At 38.6% G+C, this 20646-nt stretch overlaps 1 protein-coding gene across 3 annotated transcripts in view; it reads right to left on the minus strand.

The window, feature by feature from the left end:
- tfeb (transcription factor EB) overlaps positions 1-20646 on the minus strand; it is a 35623-nt gene that overhangs the window by 14246 nt on the left and 731 nt on the right. The window contains exon 2 of one of the 3 annotated variants that reach the window (XM_059329875.1): positions 6377-6509. The exons of 1 other annotated variant lie outside the window; for it this stretch is intronic. The gene's annotated coding sequence lies outside the window, so the exon portion shown is untranslated. Of the gene's footprint in view, positions 1-6376; positions 6510-9146; positions 9160-20646 lie in introns of those variants that run through there. One more of the 3 variants, XM_059329874.1, reaches the window with a different exon arrangement.

The following is a 20646-nucleotide window of genomic DNA, read 5'->3' on the forward strand; positions in this document are numbered from 1 at the left end:
AAATGACATATAAACAGCTGGAATGGCTGCTTGGGAAACATAGTTTTTGTTCGGAAATTCTACTGCCTGTCAAACATTTGCAGCATTACTTCAAACACAACACAAAAAAGCACAAAAAGTCATGCATGTAAATGACAATATATTGAGTCAAGGAAAATCATGTCCATTTTTATGTATCAAACGATAAATCGATATAGTAATTATCGTGACAGGCCTACCTGGGCCTATGGTTGTTCAGAGGTGAAACTGATTCCCATTTTATTCTTGGTATAAAACAAACCATTATATTCTCAGTGAGTGTTCTCTAGAGCAGCTATTCTCAACCTTGGGGTCGGGACCCCAATTGGGGTCGCGAGATGATTTCTTGGGGTCACCAAATCATTTTGGAAGTCAGCTCTGTCTCCACTGTGTTAAAGTGTTCATGTGTTAATGTGTTTATGTGTTTTTGTCTTTTTGGTCATTTAATGTCTTTTTTTGGTCATTTCGGGGGATTTTTGGTCATTTTGTGTCTCTTTTTTTGGTCATTTTGTGTCTTTTTTTGGTCATTTTGTATCTTTTTTTGGTCATTTTGTATCTTTTTTTGGTCATTTTGTATCTTTTAGGGTAATTTTGTGTCTTTTTTTGGTCATTTGTGTCTTTTTTTGGTCATTTTGTGTCTCTTTTGCTCATTTTGTGTCTTTTTTTGGTCATTTTGTGTCTTTTTGTGGTCATTTTGTTTCTTTTTTGGGTGATCTGAATTGTGCGTGTGAGATTCTCTTCAGTGAGCGGGGGTCGCGGACAATATGCATGTTAAATTGGGGGTCGCGTCTCAAAAAGGTTAAGAACTACTGATCTAGAGAGAGACCTGTAAGCTCTGGGTCCTTGGACTTTTCCTCTGATGCCACTCCACTGACAGGTATGGCTGAAACTCTCCGCTCACATGCACTCTATGTTCTTACTGAATCAAAGGCACCCAGTCATCTTTTGATAAGTTGTCCAAACCTGGTTGTTGGACCCCTAATCCTATTTACCTATATACGCCTTAGAGCATTCAGCCTGTCTCTTTCTGTCTGTATGATCCCTCAAAGGTTTAAAGGATGCCCAGTGCACTCATGTGACGTCTGTCTTACACGCAAAAACTAAACCATAAGGCTTTTAATGTCCAGGCATCACAATCATTCTCAATGTTTTGGCACACTATTCAACAAAAAAAATGCTTTTAAAATCAGCAGGAAAAGCACAGCTACTGATATCTATTGTCTTGACAAACAATTAAGAACATCGATTATATAAAATACGGAGTACATTTTTGAAGTTATATCATCTAATTCCTACTAAAAGAATAAGTGAACTAAGAATCTATCCAACCATTCTTTCTATTAATTTATCAGTATAGCTATATCTATTAATGGTTTCTTTGTCAGTTCCAGAAATCACACATCACATAACTATGTTTTCATATTTTAATGGTCATTTTTTACTGTATGTCATATCTTGAGTCATGTAAGAAACACAGTAATATTCTAACTGTGATAAATAATCATCAATAGGTAGTCATGGATTAAACGCAGCAACCGAGATATAGGATGTAATTTAGTTCTAAATCAGCACATCAGTTAGTATGATGGACTACACACTAACATCTCTACACTCTGTGTAGGGCTGACTTCATCCATTAAAGCTAGGGAAGGCAGTTTGTGGACAAAAAACAACAACACAGGCATATGATTGTGTTTTCCATACAGCAACCTGTACAGCTACAAGTCATTCATTTAAAGCATCCCGATTCCTGATTGTGGTCCTGATACCTTTATTTATATTTATGAGAATCACCATCATGTTCTTTTGCAAAAGTGTGGCCTGTAAAGCTCTTTAAGATGACATCCTGGGATTCGAGGCTCTTACTAGCTACATAAACATGAACTACTACTACTACTACGGTCATATTCCTTTGTTTCCATTTACTTTGCAGTGTAGGAAGTTTTTAAAAAATGCTGGAATAGCAACTTTTTATGCTACTGAATTAGGCTTACCATCTGAAAAGATGTGTGCATGGAGCTGAATTTTTAGACCAGCGAATAAGAACGTCCTCTCTCTGAAATGACCTGTAATAAGCCAAAATGTCCTGTCACCACTTTAATAACAATATGCTGAAAGGTTATTATGGAATTATTGCCAAGTGAAACAAAAAAAGTGTTTCATATCTATTCTCATGTTTGAAAGATGGCCCCAAATCTGTCCTTCCAAAAAGAGGGTAAACTGCTCGGTACTTCCTCGATAATGTTGGGGAGGTCATGTGGGAGTCATGTGCTCTTGTTGTTCTTGGATGATCATGTGAGCAGAAGGATGATGGGGAACACCGATAAACCCCTCACATACACACTTAAATATATGTATATGTGCATGCAGTCATTGGGGAGTCCCAAGACTGATAGTTCCCCTTCTGCAATGACTTGTGTTCATCCCCTGAATGACTAAGCTCGTCTGGACTCACTCAGGTGTAATGAAACCCGTTTAGGGCAAGGTTTCTGTTTTCTTCTAATGTCACTGTTGATGGTAAAGTATTGTAAGACAGCTACATACAGAGGAGCAGTGGCAGGGACATCAGGGTCTAAACAACCAATCACAATCTGATTCCTCCAGTCTCTCATCAGAAACACTGTCTGTATATGGTTATAAAGAGAGAAAGACAGAGAGAGAAAGACAGAGAGAGAGAGAAAAGCTCATTGTGCATGAGGTACAATAAGAAGGGCAGCTCCTATTGAGGACTGAAGCCGCCTGTTGTCCGAAGTGTACATTTCAGCACCCGAGGGGGCACACACTGCCCGCTTTGTGCCCATTGGATGGCCCACATGAAAAACACACCCATGCAGCGATACACATTGAAACACACACACATTCCAACACAAACATGTACCAGCACTTGTATTTGAGGACAGGCCGACTCCACACCAGTAACTCAAGACTAACGCAACGGAGTGAAATACTCTTCATGAACGAAAAGTAAAGAAGTAGAGACATACCAATCACAGCACAACTACTGGCTATTCAAGGCTACTGGAGATTTAGAGAAAGGCCCTCCTGTAACAGTAGTAGTAGTAGTAGTAGTAGTAGTAGAAGTAGTTGTCTCTTTCAAGGTGCTTACTTACACTGACAAACGAACAAGTGTGTTCACACGTATACACAGAGAGGTGGAGAGCTGCAAAGTGTATTTATAGTGTGCGACAAATGGAGTGATTACATCTCTAAACTCAATTGGCAATGTAGGAATGACAGCCAGAGGCGAACGTGTGCTTTATGCCTCGAGGGTCTAAGGATAGACCTGATGTAGCGAACATGTGTTCCACTGTACAGGTCCAATAAATTAATTCCTCTGCTTTACACATACTAAACCCAAAGCCGTTAAGTGTTCGCCTGACATCGCCAGACCAAATCGCAAATGCAAATTATTCTCTCTAAGTTAATTTTTTATTTCCAAGAGGCATTATAAATGGACAGAGACCAAAATGCCTCTGACAAAAGTGATGTAGCAGTGAACAACTCTGCACAATGAGCTGTGATAGTGCAGCATCAATGTGTCTATGAAAGAGTGTATGATAAAGAGAATTTAAAGATAGAAGGTCTTTGACTTGTGCTTTTTATTATTTTATCTCTTTTTTTTTATCCTGCTGTATCTTATTTTATCCTATTTATATTTTTATTTCTATTTCCCTGTTTTAATTGACTGTTTTTACTGTTTTCAATTGTGTCATGCTGTTTTTAATGTGTATGTAAAGCACTTTGAATTACCTTGTGTTGAATTGTGCTATACAAATAAACTTGCCTTGCCTTGCCTTTACTTTAACTGGGAACCAGACTAATCTGCAAGTTCATGTTTTATTTGGTCTGGTGATGTCAGGCTTCGCAATGGTGACTTCAGCAGAATGTTTCACATCAGACATCTTGGTGGTTTTCTAAAATGCCTCAACAGCACTTCCCTTTACAGTCCGATTTTAATATCAGACACAAAAAATGACTCAAATAGCTGGATCAGGTACATTTTTTCAATTCTACTACAGTATATATTGGAATATTTATTCCTTGACTAACTTGTTGTTGCATTTTGAAGGTTTATGCAGGTAACTGTAATTCATGCTACTAGCCCAAGTGTCAGGACTGAAAAGGTCGGATCAGTTCATCCCAATGCCAGAGTAAATACAACATGAGCTCACAGGTTCATCTGGTTGCCAGTAGGGTTGGGTTAGATCTACCAAAATGGCATATGATGTCCACGGTGAAACACCACAATGGAAGATGATATCGTCAGCGCAAACTAATCAAATCATATGGGCTCAAAACACACTACAGGGGCTATATCAACCATTAAGAATTATGCAGACTGTAAAAATAAGTGTGCTCGGTAAAGTTTTAATTAAAGATTGCCAATATTAATTTTAACTGTTATTTTTAACTGTTATTTGAAATCCACCAGCGCTGTTAAAGGAAACTGCTTATGACATCCGATGTAGTGGCGGTGTTTACGTAACACTACTGCTTTCCAACAGATGTGAAGCTATATATGGGTATATGTGTATCATATAGCCTACAACTGTGACTAAGCTGTGATATATAATACACACTTGCTTTAAGCATAAGCACTGACAGGATATTACTTCCTGAGATGACACACTGCTACCAGGCAGCATGATCTCCCACATGGGCCTTCCCTTTGCCTGGCATCCACTGGGGTAAGCAGGCCTCTGTGACGCAGTAAGAGCACACAGCGGCCATTGTGTGTCCAACGCTGTGATGTCACAGCCCCTTCACTTCAAACACTGACAGCCAGTGGGAGGATGCAGAGCGGAGGAAGCCCAGGTCAGAGGTCAACTCTGGATTGTGCCAGAGATTAGTCACAAGCATACATGCCAACAATAAGCACAGTTTTAGTTCCATCCGATACATACATATGTGCAGAGTGTAACACGTACACATTCACAGACACAAACACACAAGTACACACACTTAGGGGCAGTGCGGGGCCATGACACCTGTGCTCAGACATGGTGTTAATTTGTGGTGTGTGTATTTTTAGAATTGACTGTGCCATGCCAAGAAAGGCCTTTCAACAGCCAACACTGCGCAGCAGTTGAATGTTGGATGTGAATATGCACACATATACTCAGGTGCTGCCTCACAACTAGGCATGTGTGCATCCACACGTATACAGCAGCAGCTGCTTCACAAAATTAAAACACAATTTACAGTGATATAAAAATGGGCTGTAGCTCAAGAGCAGAAACAAAAATACATTTTATTTCTGTACACGATTACAGCAGTTTGGCACAGGAAGAGAATGTAGAAATAAATACGTCAAGGTCAAACAATGGCTTGTACATCTTGAAGTGTCTGCCACAGAGTCAGTTTAGCCTGCTCTGAGAGGCAAACACATCACACATGCTGTAGAACAACTTCAGGCTCAGTCATGACAGGGAAAAGACCTGCAAGTTTTAGTCATTGATATTAAGTTTCAGGTTATAAAACACTTGAACCAATACACTAGGAACTTTACCTGCCTTTCCATCACTGCACATGCGCACATACACAAACAAACACACATGCGCGCACACATACACACTCACACACCCTTTCCGCATTAAGCTATCTGTCTGCCTGCTCTAATGACTAAAATAACCCCCTCTGCTCTCTGTTCTCCTTTTCAGGAACACCCTGTTCTGCTGTGCCACGGTGTCTTTTTTGTTTTCTGTATGAGCGTGTATATGTGTATCTGCATGCATGTGTGTTTGTGAGCAGTTAGACATGAAGGGTAAGTGTGCATGTGTATTACCGTGCTACAGCGTCACCTTTTGAGAACAGTCTTGCAGAACATGTAAACAGAGCTGAAGAATCAATATTACTGAACCACTGCCAACCAACACACACTCAATGGTTAAGGTTGGTAGGATTATGTGACATGGTTGGCATGGCAAGTATGGGGTCCTTACCCCTTCCTCTTTGGTCTCACACAAACAGCTGTATCCCTTGGCAACAGTACACTATTCGGACATGCAGACAGACTGACTGGCGGACTGATGGACGGACAGTCGGATCATTTTCAAACACGCAGGACTGCTATTCTGTTGCTGCTGTAGATATAAAAACATTGCTGTTTCCACCTCACGCCTGTTTTAATTACAACAGATACTAGGGCTTTAGTTACAGCACACAAGTGTTATGTACACCAGAGTGAATGAGAAATAATGACTCTCATTTCTATTTAAGTAATTTCAGTCTGAATTTAGTTATAATTGCCTGCTGTATTAATGCAGGGTAGCACTGCATTTACTAAATGGGTGACTTTCTACAGTATAATATAGAAGCACAGAGACACACACACACATACAGACACATGTGCAATTACCTGTTTGAGAGGAAAAATAGTTGAAAAGGGGGAATGCGCTCTGCTTATGCTGCTGACTACATGTCTGGATGCTGGAGAAAGTGGATGACAATCTGCAGGGGGTGGATCAAGGGACTGAAGAGATGAAGAAAGGCTATGGAGGAGTGAGATGAAAAAGACAGACAAAAACAAACAAAGATAAAAAAGTTAATTATATGATTTAAAACTGCAAAATGCACAGATGGGATGAATAGCTGTAACAAAAATATGGTTATGATTCGAGTGTGGACGAGCAACTGAGGAGGCAGTGGAGTGTTCAAGAGCAGCAGGTGTGCAACACACACTGAAGAAGAATTTCCACGGCGGAAGTGAAGGAATCAATAGACCTGAACACACATTAAATGGTGTGAAGGGAGTACACTCTCACTAATTTTAAGGCTTAAATTCTGTTGCGGGAGCCACCTTTACTACAGTTCTACTACTAGTTCAGTTTGTTCTTGTACCAAATTGTTGCAGCTCTTTTGCAGCTGGTTCCGGGCCACCGTGGTGTCAAGTTTGCTGTGAGAGTTCCAGCACTATCCTATCTGGTTTCTAGCTATTTTAACACCTCCATTTTTCAAATGAGTAGAGGCTCAAGCATGTTCTTTTAGAGGGTTTCTATAACACAAATACTAACCGAGTTGTGCACTCAAGTATAATATTCAAAACATGCCCCCTCTCCAACGGCCTGTCAGAACTCTAAGGGGTTTACAAATATTGCGCCTCCTGAAATCTGGATAATGCACTTGTCCACATTGCGATTTTGATTTTTTTTTACTATTAATTGGGGCGTCCCTGTGGCACACCTGGTAGAGCGCATACCATAGAGGCCTAGTCCTTGTGAGAAGGCGGCCCAGGTTTGATTCTGACTCGGAGCCCTTTCCCTCATGTCTTCCTATCTGTCTCCCCCTTTCACTCTGATTCACTGTCAATAAAGCCTTAAAGATATCTTTAAAAAATTATTAATCGCGCAGCCCTAGTTACATTCGATTACATTTGTGATGCCATCGATAGAATATTGAGTCTTGATTCTTAAAGATCACCAGATGTTTTGATTATGTTCTGGCAACCATCATTTACATTTTCAAATTATTCTTTAACAAGATCAGCTAAATATCAGGTATCAGGTTTCATATAGTTTGATGTAAACGTCATGCTTTTTCAAATGTACCACACTAAAGATCAGTGTTCAAATTCAAATAATTTGAGTATCAATGATGGTGTTTGGAAAAGTGCAGCTGCAGGCTACCATAAACAATACTGTGTCATCTTTGAAGTTTTTTTTTCTTTGGATGCAGCAAGTTGGTGGCAGCGGTGCAGAGGTTTTTATTGTTGATCCTGCTTTTTATTTCTATAACCATTATTAAAAGCTCATTTTGATACATTTGGGATTTAGAATCTACATTGTGACACTGCTAATGAAAATAGCTGTTAAACGATCAGTGTCCTTATCCTTATTATCAGTAAACTTGAATAGAAGTGGTGAATAGAAGAATTGTTTGTAATTTACAAGCAAAAATAAACCCACTGTATGTAAACATTTCTGCTCAGTCACCAAGGTTCTGAAGGTCACCTCAACGAATCACCGTAACTCATCAACATTGGGTGTGAATCACAATGCCTGTCACCTCCTAAACACAGTCTATAAATAGCTGACCACAAGAGACCCTTGTCCAGAGTGAATCTGTCTACTCAGTCAACTGCTGCTTTCCTCAGGTCACTCTGCTTCACAGGTCACAGACATGCAAGTGATATGAAATTATAGCAAGCAAAGGACAACAATGGGTGAACAGCATTAACACACTTTCAGCCATGTCAACTGAAATTACAACACAATGAGATCCAGGAAAGACAATAGACCAGCATCATCAATTATGACCACAATGCATCACTTCCTCTTTCCTTCCATCAGTTTTCACAACTCCTAGTTTTGTCAGTGGTGAAGCAACTTCCTCCTGCAGCAAACCCAGGGAAAGACCAAAAATGTTTGTCATGCCACAAATTCTGGAGATGCAAGTCTTTGCTCGTTGGTATTGATGGCCACTTGTCATGCAATACTCAAAAAGGAAAACCCAAGAACAACATTTGAACAACTTAAGTCAGTAGGGCTAGTCCTTGTTCAGAACTTGTGGTAAACACATAGGCCACATATAGTAACTGAAACAATGCACACAGAGTTATTCACACTTAGTTCATGAGCTAAAAAGTACATGGTCACACTCTTGTGCCACAGATGTGGTGCTAGTAACACACAAAACACTCTGACCTCAGTTTACATGTTTTTATCTTAAATTGCATGTATTTTGGTAAGCAAGTTAACATTAGAGAACTGCTGAATTTCATGGAGTAGCTTCTCCAGTCTCGACAGCAGGCTGCCACACAATCAGTACCATCACTCTGACATTCTGCCTCCACTTAGCAGCACAGAGCAAACAATCATTACATTGCCCAAAGTTGCAGTGGTGACTTGAGCTATCTACTTCTGTCTTTTAAAGGTCAAAATGCAACATGTAGCAATCAGCTTACTATCAACAGAAATGTACCTAATGCTGTTCCTGTTGTTGTTGCTACTGTATATATTCTAGTTTAAGAGGAACTGCATGCTCGTAAAAACAAACAAAATCTTTGTAGACACGCTCAGTTTCATTTCTGATTTTCCGGCACATCAGTAACTGACGGTGGCGTATCCAGTAGCCAGGCAGTAAGAAACACTGATCCATTAAGTAGAGTATGTATAAACTTAAAGCCTTACCAGCAACTCTCCAACTATCCCAAAGACAACATAGTGTATCCAAGAGAGATCTGCTCCTCCACGTGTTAATGTACACACTCCCTGACAGACACACAGTTGTTTGCTGGCTGGTCCTGACTAACAAGTGCATTCATATGCCGGTTCACTGGTTGTGACGGCACTCCTCCCTCCACCGGCCGAGCTACAGTAGGCTGAGTGACAGTCACTATTAGTCACCTTCCTCCCTCTCTCTAATCACCAGCTCAGCTTCCTATTCCTCCTCAATTCTCCTCCTCCTCCACCCACTCTCCTCCTCTTCCCCTAAATTAGCCTGAATGTCGTAGTCTGGAGCAACAACAACGAGAGCCCTGTGTCCAGTAAACTCATCTCCCTCTTTCGTTTTTCACTCTGATGTAGAACTCCTCCTCCAGTCCAGCCTCCTTTTTAAAGCAGTGTACACTATTTGCATACAGTAACACCTACACGTGTGCTAGTATACACTAGTTAGATCCTGAAAGCAATTTCTTATTTTTTTTGCAAGGTCATTGTGTGTGTTTTTTCTTAACTAACTTTTTTGCAGTGAATCAACATATTTACTTCTTTAATTACACTCCCACACACATGGTCACCCTACCACACACAAACAGAAATGCACATAAACCTCAATACTTAGAAGTCCACACAAAAGTCTATACATTGTAATAATATATAATAATATTGTAGATAATCTGTGTCCATTCAGTATGAGTTATCACACACTTATCTTATTGCAATAAAAATAATCATCCCATACCCATACATTTTTATCATTTACCAAAAGTCGTGGTCACTGTATTGTTAAGAGATTATTGAATAGTTGTAGGAGTTATTAAAAAAACAGATGGTTCTAGAGAATATGCAGAGGTGAAACAACCACAAAGCACTGAATCACAGGAAATGGCGGATGCAAATGCACACGGATTAGTTTTGACAATGCAAAGATAATCTCATGAGAAAATGTGAGATACAACAGTAAACATTTTTGTAACTTAGACTATCAAAAAATATTGATTATAGCTTGGTTAAGCAAGTACCTTACTAGATTAAATCCAAGGCTATAAGAAAAAAAGCCCACTAAGCTAAGTGTGTCTATGTATGCTATGAGACAAGTGAATCCCCGTAAACTATATAAAAGTACACGGTTGCCCATAAAGTTGGAACAAAATATTTTTTACCTCTTTCTTTGAAATTATTGTGACAATGTGATTTATTCTTGATAGATACGTGTCTATCTTCTCAAAACATTATTATTCAAACTCTTCCAAACATATCACAATGAAAATTAAACCACAATTAACAAAGGATTGTGTCTGAAAACAGAATTATTCCAACTCTATGGGCGACCATGTAGAAGAGAGAGTCCCCTAACAAGGTCGGTGGGAAAAGGTCAATGCGCACACACACACACACACAAACACACTGTCTTCCATTCCATGTTGCTGTGTAATGATCACTGATGATCTCAAACTGTACATTGTGTGTAAAGTAAAGCAGCTGCATGTTTACTTCTCTGTGATTGGCTGATTTCCTTGTGACTAGGCTAGTGAGTTCAGACTGAAGTAAAACTTCCTCTGAAAATGTGCTGTAACTTTTGTTTTTACAACAAAGCTGTAGGCATGTCATGAAACACTCTTTCCTCCTTTTACATCCATTTTTTGTCAGCACAAGCATAAATGCATACAAACACAGACCAAGTTTCTCAACATTCTCAATCAAACAGACACACAAAAGCACATCGCTACAACAACAGACACACGGACAACAAATTAAAGGAACAACACAAGGCAGAACTACTTGCTGACAGTATCATTACAGGCGCCTCCTGGTGGTAAGATCATGCATAATAGCAGAATATTTTTTACTTTAGAAGACGTGGAAGTGCTGCACATGGACTCAACATAAGGAGGATGCTAGTTTTCTTAGGCTAATAAGACAGAGGTTTCCGAAGACTAAAATTCACAAAGCATTTTAATCAAGCAACTGGCAATGTTTACTTATTCACTGTCATATGCCTTTATGAAGTGACAGGAATCTGACTTCTGCTGAGCCCAAAAACTGTAACTATGACTGAAGCCACTGCACCTAATTAGACCTCACTCTAAGCTCAACTCTTTAAACTAGAAAGCGTGCTTTAAAATCAATCAGCAAATCAATTCACATCTGCCTCGGGTTGCAACGCATACTGTAGGTCTGCACAAACAAGCAGTAGTGTAAAGGCAACATGCAGAATGGCCATTATGTGCAGCAGCTTGTTTGATGGATCTTCTGTGCATAATGTGTTAATAAAACTCCTTCATCACTGTCTGTAACCCAACTATCAGTCCCCCTTCATCTATACTCTGCTATACCATCCTGTATCCCTGAATGCAGGAACACAAACAGTGGTATCAAAGTGCCACTCAGCTAGTTGTGCCTATCACAACAGAGGAGAACACTGGCCAGCATGGTTCAGCAGTACCCAGCTGACAAGCATCCCTTGTTTGTACACAAAGCATTCAACAGTGGGTCAGCTCCAGTTCTCATAGTGCCCGCAGTGTATTTACTGGGTTATTTTGGTCCAGGGGCAGGACCCCTCCAGGCCCTCAGCTTATTGGTTGGGAAAGCTGCGTTCCTGTCAAGTCTGGCCAATCGTAAGTCGATATGTAGGAGGGGAAATCATTGACCAAGACAGCCTTGTACTGTTTTGACAATGGCCTCTGGAGGAGGCAGGACCCAAACACACACACACACACACATGCGCGTGCACACACACACACACACACGTCCACATGAACACACCACCCAAGACCCTCCTCTACTTGTCCAGCAGATAAGTTTCCCTTCGTTTACTTTCTCTGTTGCCATGGTTGCAAAGAGGTTGCAAACAAATACTACAGAGACAGAGCATCGTTGTAGCTCTGCTGAAAGTGTTGGACGACTGTTGTATTATGACTGAGTGAGATTTAAAACAGCTATGCTAACCGAGGGCTTTCTCTCTGTTGAGCAGGACAAACAGTTTTGTTAATATTCCTGACAGGTTATACCACCAGGGTTGCAGGTGAGGGGTCATTTATCAGTGGTACACAGGGACTAAGTACATTGATTCAAGAACTGCATTTAAGCATAGATATTTGTACTTTATTTGAGTATTTTCATTTTATGCTATTTTATATTTATTCTCCACTACATCTCAGAAATAATTATTGTACTTTTTACTCTAAACCTTTAATTTGAAGCTTTAGTTACCAGTTCTTGCACCTTTACCAGTTGCAATATTAAAGTGATGTAATCTAATATATATGATTTTGAAATGGGCCATTCTGCACAATGGGTCATTTTTATTTTTGGTACTTTATGTATAGTCTAATGCTAATACATTTGTACTTTTACTTGAGTAGAATTCTGAATGGACTTTTACTTAGAACAGAGTTTTTTTTTACACTGTAATGCTGCTACTTTTACTCAAGAAAAAAATCTGAATACTTCTTCCGCCACTGACATTTATACATGGGTTTGCAAATAAAATGTTTACTGAACATATTGTCTGTATGATTTATCTCTGTATGTATCACATAATTACTCTGTATCTGAAGCTTAATGATGCTGCTGACGCTGAGTGAAATAATCAAACTTAGATGTCGTTGTTACGGCTTCATATTAAATGGAAATATTATCGCAATATTTATAGAAATTTTACTCCTCTTCAACCTTTCCATTAAAGTTCTATAGGTTTAAACAACCCTTGGCCATGAAAAAGCTATGATAAAGTCTTGCTCATGCCATGCTACATTGTTTGACCTGAGGTGACCTCAAGTAGTGTGCATGACTATTTAGGCTTATCATCTGCTGTCCCTAATGACATTAAGCAAATAAAATGAATATAATTTTATGATCATTACAGAGTCGATGTGATATATGCTGCTATGGCTGGAATCATAATGCACTAAGCCACCAGATGTTTATTTTTAGGGCACCCTTCTTCTATTTGGAGAATAAAAATCAACCGACATTAATACTGAGTAAACAGAAGTGGGATCTATGAGTGTTTGTGTGTGATAAAGAGAGTCTAGTACAATAACCAGCCAACCAGCTGCACAGCATTTTCTTCTTGCATGGGTGAGAGTCACCATGTACGGTGAGATGGAATGGAAAGCATTTAGGAGATGAGTTGTGAGATAAGGTACACACACACACACACACACACACACACACACACACACACACACACACACAAATTGAATTACACTACAGCAACACTCAAACCAAAACCTGCTTTTCACAAAATGTTCCACTCCTCCCCACTCTCCTTCTCATTGTCTTATTTTCTCTGTCTCTCCCATTATGTCCACATTAGGTAGGAAAGTTGAAAACTAATTACCATTACGATGAAGAATGTGGCTTTTGAGACAAAGATAAAGAAAAAAAAATGCAGAGACAAAGTGAGCGCAGAAAGAAAAGAAGGGCAAAACATTTGAAAACACTTTAAGAGTTCAAGGAGGGGTCAAGAGGATGATAATCAATGGGATAAGTGCACGAGAACTTCCTTTGTGCTGTGTGTGTTTGCCAGATCAGCATCCATGTCTTGTCCTCTGACCAAATATGGGGACAGTTTTTGATTAAGCAGTGCAGACAAAGGAATGGTGTGTCTCTATAGACAGACGCACACACAACCTTATACAGAAGATCACTGAAGATCCTCTAGAGATGGATCTGCCATGGATTATGGCTACTACTGGTGGAGGGAGGAGGGGAGGAGGTTGTCCAATGAAAATGTCAATAAACTCTTCAGTGTTACTAATGCCAGCAGATAACAGTCCTAAAATGAGAGGAGCACCTGCTATCGAATGAAGAAGGAGCATCCATTCAGTTCTTCAGCTGAGCAGTCATATCACACAGGTTTGAACTAGAGATAATCTGAACTAAAACTATTACACTCTGGATGATATTTAAAACTGATCAAGGCCATCTGGGGAAAATACCCATCTGAGGAAGTCATCAAAGTAGTCATTCCCCCTAATTCAAAAAGCATGTGTGATAACAGCACGTGGATGCTAATATTGAAAGTGCAGAAGGTCGTCCTTCTTCCTCTTTTAAAACGTGAAATTCTGTTAAATAACATGTAATGAAAAATAATGCTGAAAAATTGGGATTTTATTTCGGATCCTAAATGCCAAAGACATCCAGTTATAGATTAGTTTAGTCATCTTACAGAAACACTAAAATTAAAAAGCCCTTTGTGGTGCAATAGAGCAAACACTGAAAAAGATATAAAGATATAAAGTTAGATTTTTAAAAATTTCAAAAACACTTGTGAAAACATGCTTTGGATTAGAGCTCGACAGATATATTGGTTGACAATATACACTGTTGCCCATGAAGTTGGAATCATTCTGTTTTCAGACACAATCCTCTGTTTATTGTGGTTTCATTTTCATTGTGATATATTTGGAAAATATTGATTAATAGAGTTTAGTTTAGTGAAGATATTCACTTTATCTGTAATTAATAAATCAGATTGTCACAATCATTTCATGGAAAGAGGAAAAAATATTTTATTCCAACTTTATGAGCAACCATGTATAAGATGTGATCTGCGTAAACATTGTCCAATATGCGCTGATATGAAAACTTTTTTACATAATGTATATAATGTAGAAAACAATGGTTGGGGTGATTTAGAAATATGTTAGCTATTTATTTAATTGTATTTAACTGGTCAGCATTTCAATGACACTGGAACTGATATTTGGCTATTTATTTTTTATTTTTCCTCAGTTATTATTTCTAGAAATGGTTGGCAATGTAATAGGGCTGAGCGATATATAAATATAAAAATATATTTTTAAATGAGATATGGAATTAGACCACATCGCATATATCAATACAGTTCAATTTTTCTTTCTTATATATAAATGCTGCCCTTACTAGGGTTTGTCATTTTTAGTTCTTTTGTAATGTTTGTTTTCCTTTTCTCACATAAATATATTTATTTCAGAATAAGATTGGCCTGTTTTATTTCCTAGACTATATAGATATATATATATATTTATCATGTTCTACTTTTTAATTATTTATTTATTGTTTTCATCTTTTTTAATCAAGCTTTTTTTTTACTTTTTATTGTTATTATTTACATTTGTTTTTTATTTTATTGTCTGATTGATTGATTGACTTAAATGTGCACTTTATGGAGCTTTCATTTTTTTTTTTTTAAAAAGGTACTCCTGTTGTTATACAATATTTATGTTCACTTAAATAAACGGTGTCAATCAAGCTTCTTTGGACACTGAACATTTGCTCTCAATTTGTGATAAAAAATATCGGGATATATATCGTATTTCGATATTCAGCCTTAATATATCAGGATATGACTTTTGGTCCATATCGCCCAGCCCTACAATGTAATACTGTATGTATAGCATTGTTGAATATTATTTAATAAAGTTATTTGTTTCGGAGTATCTTTGTACAGTCATATTGGTGCAAAAACCAGTCTACATCAAAAGGTCCATTTTCAATCTAGCTTATGGACTACATCGGCTGCTATATTGGTTATCAGTGATTTTTCCCCCTATAGTCACTGTTATTATAATTTCTTTTTTACCATATCATACAGTCTGCATACACCTTTTAGTGTTTAATGTGGGGCTTTCTTTTGCAGGGATTTAAATGGACCTGCACTTTTTTTTGGTTGGTTTAAAAAGATACAAACAAACCAGAACGTTTTTTTGCCTAAGACTGGTTCAGCCAGACCTATTTCCAGCACAAGCATTGAGATAGGTCTGGCCATGCAAGACTGTGGTTTTCCCAACCAAAGGCAGACGTGAGATCCAACATCTGTATATTCGCACAGTCATGTCATGAGTCATCGGTTGGTGATTTAACATTCTCATATGAAACCCGGCAGAAATTGATCAAGAATGTTGTTGAGAAGCAGACTTTCTGTTTGTATTATCGTAGGTCGAAAACCACTGGAAAGAATATTAGGAATTGCGTAATGGAAAACCTGTTTGAGGAGCCCAGAGGGCATATTATTAAAGGAGCACAGAGTTGAGAGTTTAAGTAAAAACAATGTTCCGCTGCAACAACTTTAACCAGCAATGCTGTTGAAATAGAAATATTTTATGTAGGAAGTAATGTAATCTTCTTGAAGCAAGTCACATATTATTTAAAGATATTTCCCAACTCACATCAACAGACAGAATTTCTTGAAAAAGAAGTGAAACTGCAAGAGAAACAAGTGTGATTGCCTCATATTATTTATATATTTTGCTTGTTTCCAGGAAAAGCTTTTAAGACAACAACATAGAGATCTGACAACTTGTTAAGAGAACATTTTTTACAATTTTAACATTAAGTTTCATAGTGTGGGAACAGTACAGATTTTTAATATGTCTAAAAATAAACTAGCTGAGATGACTAATGCACATCTTTATGAGGAGATAAAAATCTATATAAAGTTGCAGAGAGACACAACTGCACACTATAAACTACACCCTGCAGTTAAAACTAACAAGCAAATTGTCCAAACGTACACAACAGGCTAGCTCACAGATGCAGCTGAGACGCCATTCTTACAGAGAAAAGAGAGACTGCATAAGACCATCACTACTGTCTGTCAGTCAAAAGAGGATATGAAACAGTGGAATGGAGATAAGATGAGGAAGTGGAGTCACACATTCAGCACATGCCCTAAAACGGCCCACCCACGCTCACCTCTGATAGATCATGGGTCATGTTGTCACTAAGCACATGCCAATATGTCATTCTTGTGGTTTAAAAAGTCCAAGATTTACTGTTGTATTTTTTATGTTAAGGGAAATCCAGAACAACATAAAGCCACTTCCTCATTCATTTTTTCCTGGTCTTGTCACGAAGCAGCAGAAACACTGTCTGGGTCATGGGAGCTCTGTCCATATGGCAAATGGATGGAGCTGTGTTTGTTTACACACACCTGATGCTCTTTCACACTAGAGTACATCCATTGAGCCTACTCAGTGTGCTGCTGCCTTTGTTTACCTGAAGAAAATAACCCCATCTCCAACACTTACAAGCGGACATGAGTCCAATGAGGCTGAAAATATGACCCAAACACACACTTTTCCATACACACAGGATCCAAAGCTTGTGCTAATTTGTGCACTTTTGTTACCTGGCTGTATGTGTCACACATTCAAACACAGACAAACATTATAAACACAGGCCAGATAGATATCATCATATCTGTTTTTTTCTGGGGTAACTTCTGGTTGTTTTGGATGTTTTGAGGAAGCTGAAAATGCCTATTTTGGTGAACTCAAAGCTGGTAGTCTATGTATCGGGAAATGTTGTATTATTTGAGACTGGCCTCCCCCAAAAAAACCAACCCATATAACTTTGCAGAAGCCTTTTATGAGCCATATTTATGTTTATTGTCAACACGTGCCCTCTAGTGCCACAGTAATTATGACGTAAGCTGAGGTAGAATTGATGTTGTGGAATCTAAAAATCATGTATGGAGTGTAAAGAACGACAGGGTCCACTTTGGGTGTGGGTCAAACAAATATAGGGCTTTCACAGTGTTCATATTCCCAGTGAAACCAAAAGTGATTGTTGTTATTTTAAGTTTTAATTAACTTCTGTGTAAAGCTACATCACATTCTACGTCAACATCAAGTACCATAACTACTTCACACCTTCTTTTACACCAAACTGTCTTTTACTAAGGCTGATCATCTCATTTATCAAGTAGCCACATATTTGTAACAGGACCAGTCATGTTTAGGTATGAGGATGTGTTGATCCTTTGCCACCAGTATGGGAGGCGAATTTAGAAAGCACCCCCATGGTTTGTATTAGAGACTAAGAACAAACACTTATATATAACCTCAGAGATTATTATCAAGTGTCTTTTATCTTCCATCTTCTTTGACATTATTGCATTCTATTCTTGTTTTTGTGTCGTTTGTAGTTTCCTTATTGTGGAACACTTTGTGCTGCATTTGTACAAAAAAATATATTATTATTATCACTTGAGACCGTTGAGTCAAAATGGTCACCTCAGCAGTGAGGTTTTAGTGCTTGAAATGTGACACTGTTTGTCTTTGCCGGCCATCTGTGCTATTGGAAAGAGTGTGATCAGTCTGCAGGCATCACCGCTGCTCTACATAGTGGCCGGTCACCTCTGACCTTGCTGACAGTGACCTCACAGCTCAGTGTGTTTTCTAACCCCCTGACCCTTCACACTGTGTGCACTCAATAACCCCACTGATGCATCTCTCCCATTCTTAACAGTTTTTCGACATTTTACACACACTTGTTTTGGCAATGACAAAGCGAGTGAGCTCTGATCTTAACAGCTCTTCCCCTAACATAATTGGTTATCATGTCCAACTTTTGCCCCATATAAAGATTTTCTGATACTGTGTAATGTAGCACGCTGCAGATATCATAAGTAATGTTCTCTGATCTCTTTGATAGGATTCTACTTCAGAGGCATTCTTTGAAACAACTATAAACACACCAAAAGGCACATGATAAAATTACAAGACAATAATTAAATTAAATAGTTTATTGATATGTGGCAGCACTACATTAGTGTTATAGTTCCAGCTTAACTTTGTGCCAGTGTGGCTGCACAGTATATCTATCCTTTTGATCTGGTTATACAATGGAAATGTTTCCATTCATTCATGGTTTCACAGAAATGAGGAGGAGGCAGATAAAACAGACAGTGGGAGAAAGGTTTTGTCTTTACAGGAAAGCGGTGATTCAGGTGTAACCGTGTCATGCCGTAGATGCTTTTTAACTAACTTGTGTGCTGCTGCTTCAGTGCTATGTGAGAAAATAAGCATTCATAAATCACGGGCCCAACACATCACTCAGTGCTTGTGTGCATTTAAATATGCAAATGGTAATGTACTTATACTGTGTGTGCCCGAGCCAAACAAAGTACTCAAATGAAACCTGCCTCATTGCATGTGAATGCCCATCTGTGTGTTCAGTAGCAGTGAATAACAGAGGTGGAAGTTCTTGGCGTTTCTCTGTATTACATTCTCTGTTTTTATAGCAAAATACATATAGGGAAGTACATGTGCCATCAAGAAACCAAACTTGTCATTCTGGTTGACCTCAGTAATTCTTCCCAGCAAAACTCATTTAACTGGAAGTGACTGGGGGCAAAGTTGAATTAAAAGGAAAACCTTTTCTTACAAGAATATTTCTGTCTCAATACAGGCATTAAACAATTGCGAATTGCCCTAATATTACAAAATTTTCCTGTGGCTGCCGTTCTTTAATTTCTTTCACAATCCGTGTCGTAAAAAATCACAGACACAGTTTACTGGGATTGCTCAGCTCTAGATTTTCTATTTCCAGTAACTCACTTATGGCCTGTCATCATCGTATCTCGTAACACAACATGGTCACCACTGGATTTAGCACTATTGGTGATGTCTAGATTGGAGTGCTTTTGAAATTCACTTAGAACGAAAGTAGATGTGTTATGATCAAAAGCAGAACTGTGACAAAAAAGTTACAAGCCATCACACCTATTGAGAACTTTCTGCTCTGACCTTTGACCTTGACTGTGTTCTCTGGAGAATGGTATGGATGAGCACAGAGACCAGTTGGGGAGGTGAGGGGTCAGCGACCGGGATGCACTTGGTTAGTGTGATGTACGCTGGCAGACATACTCTAAGGAGACGTGTGTGAGCCTAAAGACTTCCAACAAACTTGCTGTGGTGAACTGGATACAGTTAGACTTTAACTGGGGTTTATCTTTGAATATCATTACACCTAATCTAATGATTTCTAAGTGGATTACTGAACCAAAATCCAACTTTTATGCAGCAGATTGAAATTGTTTGACAATATTCTACAGTAAAATAAGATAAAACAGTTCCTTCTAAAAACCCCAGCTAAATGCCAGGTATATGTCAACTATTATTATTGAAATGGATATTGCATTACTGGAGAGCATCAGGCATAACTAATTGTACCCGTCGCTCAGCACACACTCTAATAATAACACAGTATGTAAATAAAGCCCACTCTGCAGAGGGGACGTGGGGGGAATAAGTGGTTAGTGTTGCCTTCATTATTTTTGTGTTTGCACCATGCAAGTCTTTCAAGCAAAGTACGCGAATAGGCATCAGAGTATAGTCTGTACAGTTTACAGTCACAGCTTATACATAGCAGCATACCCCCGGGCTGAGGTGTTGTTACTGATACCAGCCTAGCTACTGCTTATAAATGGCAAGAGGGGAAGCTCTCCAATTATGACAGTAAAAAGGGGAAAGTGGTGCATTATGGTCCAGTGTAGTACTAGTGTCACATTTAAAAAAGGCAGACAACAGAATTTCAGTGCAATTTATGTGTCACACTGATATGTTATTGTATTTCGTTATTATTCCTTATTTTTGTCAAATGTATGTACAGTGAAGTATCTGGAAAATAAACTCTTCTGGTTTCTTAAATGACAATAAACATGTTTAGGATAGGGTAAACATGTTTTAATAGTTTA

This window comes from Centropristis striata, chromosome 3, assembly GCF_030273125.1.
Source record: "Centropristis striata isolate RG_2023a ecotype Rhode Island chromosome 3, C.striata_1.0, whole genome shotgun sequence".
NCBI lineage: Eukaryota > Metazoa > Chordata > Actinopteri > Perciformes > Serranidae > Centropristis > Centropristis striata.